This window comes from Colossoma macropomum, unplaced genomic scaffold (genome assembly GCF_904425465.1).
Source record: "Colossoma macropomum unplaced genomic scaffold, Colossoma_macropomum, whole genome shotgun sequence".
NCBI lineage: Eukaryota > Metazoa > Chordata > Actinopteri > Characiformes > Serrasalmidae > Colossoma > Colossoma macropomum.
Genome location: NW_023494809.1, coordinates 20,363,856 through 20,378,903, shown reverse-complemented (window position 1 = coordinate 20,378,903; position 15,048 = coordinate 20,363,856). Strand labels below are relative to the sequence as shown.

General features: G+C 39.7%; 1 protein-coding gene across 3 annotated transcripts in view; it reads left to right on the top strand.

Moving 5' to 3' along the window:
* Window positions 1-15,048, top strand: part of zbtb47b (zinc finger and BTB domain containing 47b) — a 47,619-nt gene that overhangs the window by 1,701 nt on the left and 30,870 nt on the right. Inside the window, exon 2 of one of the 3 annotated variants that reach the window (XM_036557997.1) lies at window positions 7,913-8,015. The exons of the other annotated variants lie outside the window; for them this stretch is intronic. The gene's annotated coding sequence lies outside the window, so the exon portion shown is untranslated. The remainder of the gene's footprint in view (window positions 1-7,912; window positions 8,016-15,048) is intronic. 3 annotated transcript variants of the gene reach the window in all.

Genomic DNA, 15,048 nt, shown 5'->3' with positions numbered 1-15,048 from the left:
GCCATTTTTCAGCTCTTCAAATGGTGATGGGTTGTGTTAAATCAGTGGAAGATTTAGAGATGACAGTCACTGGGAGAAAAGCAGTCTAAAAACTCTACAATTTCTTCTGATTTTTGATGATGTCACTGTGCACCAGCAGGCAAGGAAAAATGCTAATAACCAGTAATATCATGTTTCATCACTGCCCCCACTTATCATGGAGAGAAAACGTTCAGCTAGCTCAGAGACCCTCGATACCGTGCCGCACTTGGAAGGAAAATGCAAAATGTCCAATTCACATTGACTTTAAATGTAGTTTGAATTAGAGCTGCGCTATATATTTTGTTAATAGTTGTCACTTATGCAATATATTTATCATAAAAATTATGCAACAAATGACAAAATACCAGTATTTGATGTTCCTGTTGACTACTCGCAGGTGTCACAGCATTCTACCAAGCATAACTAAGAAATAGAACATGAATATTATCACGACTAACATTATACATATATACACTGTTGCAATATCAGGTTCAGCTCAGCTTTTTCAGTACCTGCCAGATTAACCTAAATGTCCTTTTACATCTAGTCAGTCTGTAAATCTTGTCTGTTGGTTTCTGGCTAATTTCAGTTTGTTCAATTGTTTACACCTGACAGCTGAAAACCTTGTTTAGGATCAAGAACAGGTTCAGAATTTGATGTAGTCCTGCTGTCATACTCTTTTACAGAGTCTGATCAAATGGGCTGCAAGTCAGATATTATCCTCTAGAGTTTATCTAATGTGTGCATTGTCTGTTTTTGTATGCGCTCACAAGTGTATTTAGGGTTTGCCAGGTGCTAGAGGGCACTCCTGAGTCAGTCCAAGATGATATCATGCAATATCATAGTTTGTAAATGCTTAACTATTTTTAAACAAAAAATAATAATAATCAGCTCACCAGCCAGCACTCAGTAGCAATAATGCTAGCATCATACTAGAGCTGCTCAATTATGACAAAAATCTGAATCACGATTATTTAACACGATTACTCATTGACTTTGGAAACATTATTAATTTAGTGAGCTTTTAAAAAAACTTGTTTTTTTTTTTAAACAGTGGATTACACTTTATATAGAGTTCATCTGAAAGAAATGAATAAATCAATAAAATAAATGATATATGTAAATTTAAATGTATAATATAAAATAATAAATAAAAATGAATAAGATCATAATTAGTAAGATCAACTGTGTTGTGGTGCACTTCCACAACCTACTGAAAATAACTAAACATATGTATCGTTGGAAGCCAAAATCATAATGAAAATAAAATCTGATTAATCACCCAGTCCTTCGATCTTTACTGTAGAAAACAGAAAGAAACGGGTTTTCATTGATTTTTTAATGTAATACATTCTTTTACTTTCAGAAATTAAAAAGTTCCCACATAAATGGCTAGAAGCATTTTTAATTAATTGTTTTTAGCCATTTAGACCCATTAACCCTTATTAATTGAGAACTCGCTCATTTGCGCCCTCTAGTGTTTTGCAATCATGTTTTTGGCGTAATGGGAGAAATAGGAAGTGGCCAGGCTCACTTTAAATGGGCTCTGATGATACATTATTGTGGGGAAAGAGTGGTGTTATCAAAAAAAAGCACAGGTAGAAAGCTCAACCAATCAGATTGTGTCATTGGAGCTAACTTAAGTGAAAATATGAAAATATTGTCCTTCACCTGATCACATTGAATTGTTTTAATATATAACAATACATATCACAGTTCTGTCAGTATGATCGCAATATGATATTTAGGCAACACTGTGCAGACCTAGCCTGAATGCAGTTGTATGTGGATACGTAATGTACGGTTTAAAATATTTCACTCTAACCAAACGTAGTCCGCATCAGTTTGTCCCTCTTATAAGGACAAGAGAGAGCGAGAGCATCAGAGGGCTTTAGAGGGAGTTTTAGGCTCCAGGGTCGTTTTGGGATCCCTCATTAAAAAACCATGTGGAGCTCAGTGCAGTGGTGGAGTAATCCTGCGGCCAGCACACATCTGGAGGCTTGGGTTAATATCTGGGTCAGGTCACCAGTGGAGTGAGTATGGTCCTCTCTCCTTGGCTTCTGGTTGGTGGCCTGTGTTTTTTTTTTTTCCCCTGGTAAAGTGGTGCTTTTAAAAATTTAGGCGCATAAGCTGTGATAAGCTCAGACTAATGTTCGAGGTCCAGCCATAAATTAACACGAAACGCGATCCTCTTTTGCTGGAGATTTGCTCAGAAAAGGACAGTTTCAGCTCGCTGACGTCTTTTGTAGAAAGGCATTCCGAAACACAAGGATGTTTAAGGAATTGTCTTTTTCAAATGTGGTCTTTTGTAAAGATGTAAATACTTACAGTGGGAGCTCCGTGGTTTGTCCTGAAAAGCAGTGTATTTCTCAGTCTCAAGTTGTTTTTGGTGTAATATCACTCAGAAGAGATATCCTCTTTTCATGAGGAAGTGAAACTCTGCCAGATTCCGGGTTTAATCACAGATGCTGGGTAGATATAGATGAATGCAGAATCTCAAATTTGAGCCTTACTATTTGCCAGTAAAGGGTATTGTGAGCACAAAAACCTTCATTAGAATTGAAGCGTAAATAAAAGCACAAGGCAATGAAAACAGTGCTTATTCTTCATAGTGTGTCTTTGCAATAGGACAAAACTGAGCTGAAAATTATTACAGTATGGGGCTATAAAATCCAGAAAATTGTCCAAGGGAATACATTCTATTATGTTTTAGCTGTACTTTGCACTTTGGCACTGTTGTTTGTGAATTTTTTGTATCATTGCAACTGAGGCTTCACTGACTGCTTCTGTTGTTTTGCTGTTTTCTGCTCATCAAGTGAGATGTCACGTTTTTCCTGTTGATCAGCTGCTGCTCAGACAGTTTGAACGCATCTGTGGTGACCAGCACAGGAGAGCGAAGAAAACAAACTGTGTTTTAAATCCCGTGTTTCCAATTTTATTACCATTAAAATCATTTGTAAAATGTTAAATCATTGTTCAATTTAAATTTAAGACACTTCATTGTAGGCCTGTTTATTTATTTCAATAAAATATTTCAACCTTTTTTCTTATTTGTCGGAAAACTAAAAGTGCCATTTCTGACCATTTTCAGAAATTTTCAGTGGAAAAAGACTGGAAGCTGGGCTCGTGTTTCACTTTATAAACACTATATCTTATATAATTCAGCTTTATTACCAAAACTGCAAAGCTGTCTCTTCTTAGCTTAGCACTCCTCTTTTGGAATGCTGGAGCTTGGATGGCTGGATGCTCAGGTTTTTTTGTGGAGCTGTGCATTATGGATTGGCTGTGTGGCAAATATACAACATCATGAGACTTTTTTCCCTTTGTTACCCATTATTTGTAATTTTTTTTGTCTGAGGTCTATAAGAACATCAGCTTCGATTAAATAGACCAGGGCAATTATGAAGTTTATAAAAAATGATTTTTTTCATTCAGTGTTTACATAAATAAAGCAAGAACTGATGGAAAATTCAAACAACTGTTACATGATATACCTGTGAAAAGCTAAATGTGACATAATTTATTAAATTCATCACATTTATCATTAAGTTGCCCATTCAGGATGTTCCTGCCCTACTCTGACTTTAAAGCTTCGCTCTCCTTTATCGCTCATCTTTGAGGGTCTCTTTAATCCATGTGACAAGTGCGGCTAGCATGTTCCAGCAGACGTGCCTGACCACTGTAGGAAGTCACTTTCACTGCATAGGTGCTGCTAATTGATGTACCGAGCATGAAATGTGTTGACAGGGCCTCTACAAGGTCAGCTCTTCATGCTTTATACAAACGCCTCTGTATCTTACTGCATGGATTTTTTTTTTTGCATGTTTTTTTTCTTAAATGCGTTCTTGAGAAAGGTCCTAAGAAAAAGTCCTTAAGTTCTTAAACTGCAGAACTGTTCACACCTTTGTGCTCTTGAGTGATTTGATTAACAATACTGGGTTCCTGATTCAACATTCTCACAACATTTTGAACAAAAAATATTAAAAAGATAGACTTTATTTGTGTCGTAGGAGTGAGATTACTAACTTCCAGGAAACTGGGAGATCTGTTAGGACTCCTGGACAGTGGGTGATGATAGGAACCAGACATCTGAAGAATTTAAAGCCTCTCAAAGCTCCCGCATAGGAAGTTATTACATGTAATGGCTACAAATGTGCTGCATGCTGCCTGAGACATTACTATGATAGTTTTTGAGCTTAAGCATTTCTTAAAATCAGTCATAGCGGAGGGGTACATGTAGGCTGTTCTAAGGCAATATCGTCCCCAAATAAAACATATTTTTTCAGAATTACCACTATTTTACCATAATTAGCCTAAAACCTCAGAAGATGTGGTTGTGAATAGTTAACGTAATGGCTTTATCTGTGTTGTCGCCATTGTGACCCCCCCGGTTCCTATCGCCACCACTGTAAAGAAATCTGACTCAGTAAGTTTCTCTGCAATCAACCATCTCACATCAAACCACTCTGAATGACTTTGTTTACATCTCAACAATTGATATATGCAGAAGTTTAGAAAAATTGGTGTAATATTCCTTTACGAATTTGATTAAATTAGATACTAGTTTGTGTAAATTTATTTTAAACATAGCTCTTTGTACGGTGATGTAGATTTCGCTTTAATTGCTTTGTTTTAGGCTCTTCTGTCAAATCTAAATCTATCATTCTGCTTAAATGTGTTGATCTGACTCTTTCTCCAAGCCTCAGCCTCCTTCACCTCCTCGCATTGCTGTTGGTTTAGGTCAGAGTCTGTACATGGGGATGGAGTTGGCTCCTGCGTGGGGTGTTGGCATGTGCACTGGCTGGGTGGCCGCTTGTGTTTTATGTGGCAGTGAGATGCCAGCAGCTCCACAGGCTCTTCTTCTGGCCAGAAGTCCTGACTCAGCTCCTGCTCCGGTCGAGTCCTGCTGGCAGGCGGCGGCGGAGCGGAGCGGACGCTCTAACCTCACACAGCCCTGATTATCCAGTCCCTGCAAAGAGTCATTTAAAGTTCACTTACAGATGCACTCAGAGCCTCTTCATACCCAGTGGAAAAGGAAACCCAGGCTAAATTGGAAGTAGATGGCAACACTTGCAGTAATTGAATGCTCGCCGTTTTAAAGCCCTGGGATCTCGATAAAATGTTAGAAAGCAGTGAACTGCATCAGGGCACGACTCATATCGGTTGGCTGATAAAATCAACCGATATTAAGGTTTCAGGTTAATATGATGTAAATTGCTCTGAGGTTTCAAGGTGTTATTTTAGAAGAATTTGTACATAAAATAAGGGATAATTAATAGAAATGAACAAAAACCCTTAGAATGCTGGGAGGCTCCATCACCACGCTACATTTTTTTCATATTTTTTTACGACCTTGTGACTTTTTATTTGTTTATTTGAGAAATTTGATGAGGACTGTCATATTTGACAGTTCATAAAAAAAAAACTGACAATCTTATCAGACAGTAAAGCACTGTTTAACTAAACCTTCTGAAATCTGTTTAAAGAGCCCATATAATGGAAACACATATTCCTCTTTTTTTGGCCATAAAAGATTTTGTCATAGGATGAAAACACTGTTAAGGTTTTACGATGTATCCTTCAATCCCCAGTCCATACAGACTGTACATGAAATAATGGTGCACAAACAGACTGCTTTGAATTAGTTGCTTTTGTGATGTCACAAAACCAAAACAGTTACATAGACCAATCAGGCACAACATTATGACCACCTCCTTGTTTCTACGCTCATTCTATCATTTTATCAGCTCTACTTACTATATAGGAGCACTTTGTAGTTCTACAATTACAGACTGTAGTCCATCTGTTTCTCTGCATACTTTGTTAGCCCCCTTTTACCCAGTTCTTCAGTGGTCAGGACCACCATGGACCCTCACAGAGCAGGTACTATTTAGGTGGTGGATCATTCTCAGCACTGCAGTAACACTGACGTGGTGGTGATGTGTTAGTGTGTGTTGCGCCAGTCTGAGTGGATCAGACACAGCAGTGCTGCTGGAGTTTTTAAACACTGTGTTCACTCACTGTCCACTCTATTAGACACTCCTACCTTGTCAGTCCAACTTGTAGATGTAAAGTCAGAGTGCACAGTTTGTGTTGGTCATCCTCTAGTCCTTCATCAGTGGTCACAGGATGCTGCCCACAGGACGCTGTTGGCTGGATATTTTTGGTTGGTGGACTATTCTCAGTCCAGCAGTGACACTGAGCTGTTTAAAAACTCCAGCAGCACTGCTGTGTCTGATCCACTCAGACCAGCGCAAGTGCTTATAACAAATTACTGATTTGTTTATAGAGTAACAACAAAACATGACTAATGTATTAAGTGTATTAATATTCAAGTGTATAAAAATCAATGAATGTTCGGTTGTGTTAGATCATGTTCTATTCAAAAATCACTTTATTAAACGAATGAAGCAGATCAAACAGCATAAATAGCCACAATTTTGTTCGGCCTTAAAGAGTTGAACTAACTAACTTGATTACCACATTTCACTGAAAGTTTACGGTAGTGCTGCCACCATCAGGTAAGAATAAAAACTGCAACGTACTGGTTGGCGGGCCAGTTATCACACGCTCTAAAACAGAAGCCATGGGCCAATTCATACCTGTACGCAGGCCACATTTGGCCCTAGGGCCGGACTTTGGATACCCCTGTTCTATAGGATAAAGAGAGATTGGAAAACGGTCGTGTAAAAACAGATTATGACTATTTTTGGTACAAGTGGACTTTGAAGAAAAATAAAATTCAGAAAAAAAGAAAATAGGCCTTTTATTATTTGGCAGTATAATTTTATACCAGTATCTGACCAATTTTCATATTGTTTGAGATCTAATCTATAACAAGGTTTACCTTGACTTTTTAAGTACCCTTCCTCACTCTCTTAGATAGGCCTACATATCTCACATATTAGTTTCTTAGCAGTTATTGAATCATTCTGAATAATAAGCTGTAAAGTTATTAACTAAGCAGTAAGCTCATGAAACCTCTGACGGTGCCATTTATTAAAAATTGAACCTGCATTTGCATGTTTATTCATTTAGTTATTAATTTTCTTCTGTTGTTGTTGTTTTAGTTATGAGTATTTTGTGGAGCACTTCATAAACATTATGCTCTATGGTAGGAGAAGATGCATAATAGATTAAATCCTTAAAACGTTAAGGATATGCAGCAGTTTTATGCCCCAGTTTCTGTAAAATATTCCGACACCATTACTGTAGTCTCTGGTTTCTTTAACCCCTTAAACCCTAATGGCCTTCAATTCATCACTGTTACAAATAATACATTACATATTAGTTCCGTACTGATTACTGAGTAACTCAAGAATGGTTAGTGCATAATATCTTATAGATAATGTCTTACAGATAACAGCTGGATAATAAGCCTGCGGTTTAAAGGGCCCATATCCTAAATTTCTCATGTATTTTATTTTTCGCATGAGGTTTACTTATAACATTTATTGGTTTTCTGTACAAAAATGGTCATAGTTTATTTAACATGACTATTTTCCAACCTCTCTTAATGCCTTAGCATCCCTTAGGCTGTTTTAGTTACTGTGCCTTTAAGACTGATATATGTAAATGAGTTCTGTTTTGATTGGCTGTCTTATGCTTTGCCTCATGCAAAAACTTGGAACTCTGATATGAATATGCAGGACTATATAAATATATGACGTCACAGAAACAATTAATTCAAAACGTGAGGAATTCATTTTTCCATGATTTGGGTCCCTTAAACTTGATAATGGAACCTCAGTGTTACTTCATTGTTTCCACAAAGGTCATGACTGATTTAAGTTAATACTTTACAGTGTAGACAGATAAGGCTCAGTGTAGATAACCTCACCCATTTCCAAATTCCCTGATTTATTTATTTCCTGTGAATTTTATTTCACAGTTCTTGCCCTTGAGGAGTTCCCTGAGCAGTCTTTACTGGGCTGAGAGAAACTCTACCATTAACTCATGCTGTGTTCCCCTGCTTTGCTAAATCTGTTGGAAAGGTGAGTCATCCTGAGTTTCATTTGTCCTTGACAAAGAATGCTGTAGATCTGATAGAGTAACAGCTAAAATTGTTAAAGGGGAATTCCACAAATTTTCCAAAATTATGGCATAATTAAAAGATGAAAATAAAGTAATTCAGAGTGGTCTATGGGAAATGCACCGCTTTAGATAAATTCACAGAGGCAGAATTCTTCACAACAATGTTGATAGGAACCAGACATCTGAAATGTTTAACGCCTCTAAAAGCTTTTTCATAGAAAGCTGTTGCACACCACTGTTACAAATACACTGTCTGATGGCTGAGGCCTTGTTTCATGATAGCTTTGAAAATAAAACATATTTCTTTTAAGAAATTCTTGGCAGAGAGGGACATTTTCAACATTACATATATATAAAAATTGGTTGTTTTGGATAATAAATAGAGTGCCTGTGTAGACATTGTGACCCCTGGTTCCTGTCACCACCACTTTAATAAGATCAGTACTGAAAAGTTTCTCTGCAGTGAAGCATTTCATATCAAACCACTCTGAATGACTTTGTTTACATCTTAGCTATTGATTTATGCTGAAATTTTGAAAAATCACTGGATTTGCCTTTTAAATTAGAAAGCTCACTGTAAAGGGAACTCCATCTGTAATCATGTTTCTTAGATCTTACTCAGCAATTGGTTTGGTTTTTCTCAAGGGACTGTTTATTGACCCTAAGATTACAGTGGACTGGGCCTCTAAATCCCACTATGATCCTTCTGACACAAGTTAACTCTTTATGTTGTTCATAAAAAGTTCAGTTTCTAGAATGTCTTTGAATGTAGTTCAGAGTTGTAGTTGATCAGCCAAGCCAAGTTTGGTGACTCAAGTTTGCTTCTTTAGTCTTCCACTGGAGCTACAAAGCTAAATGGATAGCAAGGATGCTTATTGTATACTAGAGATGGCAGTGATATGATTCTAGGTATCACTGTCAGGCCAGTATTAGTGGTGCATTTTTCACTTCTCTCACAAGTTTACTCAGTTTCACACTGCTGTGCTGCACATTTCCCCATTTCTGACATTATCTAACCACAAAGCTTCTGATTTGAAGTGAGCCAAACAGCCATGGATCTAATTGGCATGTGTAATAACAGGAGTTTTGTATTCAGGAGGTTTGCTTAGTGAAAGCATCGCTTTGCTTTGTGGCGACGCTGTGACAGTGTGTAATTATTATCCGTGTTGGCGAGGAGGCTGAGCGCTGGAGAGGAATCCAAAACTTGTTTGCTGTGTGACCTCAGCACTAGAAAAGAGAGACTGCCAGAGGCTGCGGGCCATGCTTTTGTCATTAACATTGATTTTTAGTAGCATTTTTTTTGGCTAGGGCTCTAAATATGCTTCAGTTTGATTGCACCAACTGAGACTGAACTGATATATAATCTGTGTATTTGAATAATACACTGACAGGCCAAAAGTCATGGGACAGGAACTAGCATCGCGTAGGATCGGTTCCACAAGTGGACAGAAGATGTCTGGAGGGATGTTGAGCCACGCCGTCTGGATAGCCACCCACAGCTCTGTGGTATTTGTAGGTGCAGTATCTCGGGTGCAAATAGACCTCTCCACCACATCCCATAACTGCTTGATTGGGCTCATGTTTGGTAACCATGCAGGCGTGCCGGCCACACCATTTGTCAGAACTCTCCAGAATGCTCCTCGAACCAATTCTGGACAACTTGGGCCTGATGGCACGGTGCATTAACTTGCTAGAATATCCAGTTATTCATGTGGGGGTACATAAGGTCCATGAAGGGCTGCAAATGGTCACCAAGCAGTGAAACATAGTGGTCACCAGTCAATGACGTTTATACGGACCAGTGGACCCACCCATGCCATGAGAACACACCCCACACCAGTTAGGAACCACCACCAGCCTGCACAGTGCCTTGTTGACAACTGGGATCCATGGCTTCATGGAGTCTGCGCCACACACGAACCCTTCCATCAACCCGAAACAATTGGTACTGTGACTCATCAGAACACGCCATATGTTGCTAGTCTTCTAAGGGTCCAGTTAGAAACTCACAAGCTCAGGTGAGGCGCTGTGTCCGGTGTTGTGGTGTTAACAGAGGCACTCTGGTGGGTCTTTTGCTCCCATATCACATGGAAGGTAAAAAAACGCTGTACTGACCTGCAGGATATGCATGTGGGGCCTCTTGCATTGAATGTGTTTCTGCCAGAGTTGTTTATCTGATCACATGGACAATTCTAGCTAGACACCGCCGGTCACACTCATTAAGCACCTGAGGCGGCCATTGCGCTGTCCACTGTGGGTGGTAGTGCCTTCTGTGACGTATTCCCGGTACACACGTGACACTGTGGATCAAGGAATGTTAAATGCCCACCCAACTTCGGAAATGGAATGTCCCATCGGTCTGGCACTCACTATCATGCCTCATTCAAACTTTGATGATTTACATTACCTTGCCATGAGCACGCTGGCCAGATTTCAGCCTCACTCACAAGATAACACCTCACAGCTTATATAGGTGTGGGCGTTCTCAGGCCATTCCCTGAGGTAGCACCACTTCATTATCAGTTTACTTACTACTGTCCCATGAATTTTGGCACGTCAGTGTATATCCAGGACCTTGCAGCAGAGAGCATTGCTTGACTACAGTACCTTTGCTTGACCTGTGCCTGTTGTAAGTGGATGGATGTAGTATTTAGACTAAGTATCTCAGCTACTCAGATCTCCGTACCGGAACTATCAGTTTTAAACTGTGAGATTTCAGGATGCATAGTCTTGATTACATTTCCTAAAGAAGTGTAATCAAGTTAAATGGTTGTGAGGTCAGAGATTTACAACCCCAGTCGTGACTATTCGTGTTTTTCCGCTGCTGCGTCTCCTTGTCGTGTCCACAGTGTTTATGGCCGACTGCTAGAACTCACACAGCACGACAGGCTGCTTTTCAGGATTTATAGACACTCAGAATTACATCCCTCTCTCTCTCTCTCTCTCTCTCTCTCTATTTCTCTCTGTCTCTCACTCTCTCTCATTCTCACTTTCTCTGTTTCTCTCTCTCCCAGTCTGAAACTGTCATTCTGCTTCTCTCTCTCTCCTGCCTCTGTCTATCTCTCTTTCTCTCCCTCACTACCTGTCTCATACTGTTACTGTCTATCTCTCTCAAACTCTCTCATACTCTCTTTTCCACCTTTCTTCTCTCTCACTGTCTCTCATACTCTCCCCCACTTCTTCTCTCTCTCCCTGTAACTCATACTGTCACTCGCTCTCTCACTTTCTCCCCTTCCCTGTTAGTCTCAGTCTCATACTGTCACTCTCTCTCTCTCTCCTCTCCCTGTTTGTCTGATACTGTCATTCTGTCTGTCTCTCTCTCTCTCTCTCATCTCACTCTCCCTCCCTATCTCTCCGTACCTTTCTTCTCTCCTCCACTCTCTGTTACTCTCTATTTCTCTCTCTCACTCTCTCTCTTTCCCCTTTCTTCTCTCTCACTGTCTCTGATACTCTCTCTCCCTTCTTCTTCTCTCTCTCCCGCTTTCTGTCTCTCTCCCCTGCACTGTCTGTCTCATACTGTCACTCTCTCTCTCTCTGTCTCTCTCTCTCTCTGTCTCTGTCTTCCTTACACTTGTATTCACATAAACAAAATTGCTTGTTGATTCACTGCAGTAAACACACACTCAGAGAGGCTGTAAGTCATTTCTGTGTAATTTGTGCTCCACCTGGAGGGTCCTCTTTGTTTGTGTGTGCAGTGTCTAGCTCAAGGTCAGGATGGAAGTGTGCTCTGATTGGATTGGGGAGGGTGGGGGTTTCTCTCTCTCTCTCTGTCTGCTCCGTTCTGTGCGATGCTCCTTCACCTTGGCGGGAGCTCAGAGCTCAGAGGGCAGCGGGTGCGCAGAGTGCAGAGCCCTGCAGCTGGCCTGCTGAGGAGAGTGGAGAGCACAGTGTGAGACTGAGGCTGTCTGACTCTCTCAGCCCCACTGAGACTGACACACACACACATACAGTATCTCTCCTCTGACCCTCAGGGAAATCATCAGTGCAGCCACAGTGGCTCAGAGGAGTCTACTGACTGTCTGCCTCAATCACTGTTGACTTACTGTGAAGTTTACTGCTAAAACCTAAGATGTAATGTATATATATATATATATATATATGCATATGTGTGTGTGTGTTTGTGTGTATATATATATATATATACACACACACGCACACATACACATAGTGGGTTTGTGACAAAAGGTCAGATTTTTTAGTTTTTTTGGTCTTATCCTTTCCTTTCCAAACCACTCTTTCTGATCTACTCATCAGAGGCTTTTGCACAAACTTGTGGAGTGCATTCCCAGCTCGAGTGCACGCTGTCATTAAAGCAAAGAGGGTATAAAAAAAGTTAAAATTCATGTTAAAATTTCAGACTATACTTTTCCCGCAAATTATTATGCCAACAATATAATCTAAAAATGAAAAACCTTGTATCAAATTAGAAAGGAAAGCAAATAGAGGCATTTTCACTGGCGTTCTAGTGGTCTGATATTTTTGGACCCCACTGTGTGTGTGTGTGTGTGTGTGTGTGCACTCAAAATGAGCCGATAACATGTTAAATGCAGCAAATGAACAGCAACTGTGCATTAAAATGTGTCTAAGTTTATTCTCTGTAGAGGAACATGTAATTTGACCAGGGGCGCCCAAACTTTTGCATATGACTGTGTGTGATTCCTCCTCAAGTCTACAGTCCATCTTCAGTTATGTGATCATTCAGCCTGAGGAAAGCCTGCGTGTTGTTCTGGTAAGAGAGTCTTCTGGCGCTGGGACACTGGGTCGTTGTTTGTTGTCTTTGTATGCCTGATCAGGTACCACTGCCCGACAGCTACGCGAAGCTCTTTCACAGTGTCCAGGTCCTGCTGGGCAGCTTCATCAGTCGTGGCTGTGTCCTGCCAGGCTGGCTGTCAGCAGAGAAAGAGGAAGAGCGCAGAGGGCAGGAGGACAGCGATTAGTCCCACATCTTCTTAACGTTAGACTGATTAGATTCCCATGAACCTGAGAGTTTTTCATTACTGCAGACTGATAGCTCAACCTCAGCTTCTCCTCTTACCTTCTGGGCAGACAGACAGCGGGTTTAGCCAAAGGTAAAGGAGTCCTGCCACTTTTCTGGGATGTGCACACTGTGAAAGTTGCTGCGTAGCTCTCTTTGTTGTTGTGTATAATGGAAATGTGGTGGTATTTCAACTTGTCATTTCTTTTGGTTTTTGTTTTATATGGATCAGTCAGTGAGTCACTGTGAATGAGTGAATCAGCTGTTATGGGGGGATTATGCCAGCATAATTCTTAAGAGTCTTATTATTTAGTTAATACAGACAAGGTCTGTGAATGATAATGGGAAATTGCATCAACTGCATAATTAAATTGTTGAGGTATAAACAAAGTTATTTAGAGTGGTTTGAGGTGAATTGGTTCATTATAGAGAAACTTACCTACGCAGATTTCTTTACAGTGGTGGTGATAGGAACCGGGCATCATAATGTCTACAACACAAATATACCCATTTTATTTACTATCAAAAACCACCAGTGAAGTTACATTTGCCTTTTGCATTTTATATGTAATGTTGATGATGGTAAAATAATGATAAATCTGAAAAGTTCTCTTTAGGGACTATTTTGCCTTACAATGAACTACATGTAAACTCTCTGCCATGAATGGCTTTTAAAAAGTGCTCCTTAGGCCAAAGCCTTCCCAAAACTATCAAAACAATATCTCAAAATAACATTCATAACCATTTTGTGTAATAGTTTTCTGTGAAGGAGCTTTGAGAGGCCTTACACTTACCAGTCATTTGATTTCTATCACCGTTACCATTCTGACTCAGTACCTTTCTCTAGAATTGAGCATTTCACATCAAACCACTCTGAATGACCTTGTTTACATCTTAATGATCTAATTATGCAGACTTTTTTAATAAGAGACAGACAGAAAGAGAGGCTGTTGGTTAATCCTATAGTTATGTTTAACCCTTAGATCGGGGGTCGGCAACCAAAAATGTTAAGAAGAGCCATTTTGTCAAGTTTTAACAAAAAACTACCTTGGGAGCCACAACATTTCATGTCCATTTTAGTGAAGTAATCTCGCCATCTCGGCTGTAAATATGTCTCAGTATGTGCTAATATACTAGTATAGGTTAAAAAATATCGTATAAACAAAATTGCAGACTTACTTTGAGCTTTAGCTCAACTGTGGCTGCTTTTCTCGCATCTCCGGCAGGAAACTTTTCCCCAAAAGTAGAACAGTTTTCAAGTAAAATGTCTCTTAATGTTTGACTTTTTACCAAGCTAAAGTCAGCTTCTCGTTCGCCAGCTTCTTGTTCAAATTTCCCGCTCCGCCTTAAGTGGTGCCTGAGGCGTCGGAATGTAGCTAACTGTGTCGCTAACTGTTGCACCATTTAAGGTGGAACATGAAAATTCAAACAAAAAGAGTGACTTCAGCTTCAGGACTTTTTAGTGTTTGACAGTTTCTTGTTGCAGATTAAACATATCAGGAAACCAGCTGGAGTGATTATAAATGCAAATAAGTCCATTTGTATCCAATAGATGTTCATCTTAAATGTTTCTGTTTGCCGTTTCGTTAGCTAGTAGCTAGGTTAGACTGTTGTCCGTGTTGCTGTGTGACCAGCAGTCTGCGTGGCTACCTTCAGGGTTAAAGGGTGAATTAGCAGTTATAGGCTACATTAACTCCAGTGTTTAAGACCACTTATTGTTAAAAATGTGTTAGAACAATCAACAGAGCTTTATTTTACTGCAAAGGAGGATCATTTTATATATTTCATTTATTTTTACCTAAAAATCTAATTCTGCTGTGGAGCAAAAATACTAATCAGAATAAATATGATGAATGAAAACAGGCTGCCTCATATGTGACATTGCGTTACAACTAACCCCGTCATGTGGTGGCTGTACTGTAAACTGGCTGGTTCTCACTATGAGTTGTTCACATGTACATGTACAGTATCACAGCCACCAAAAGGGAAAGTAAAATAATACAGGTGTGAAAAAAGGT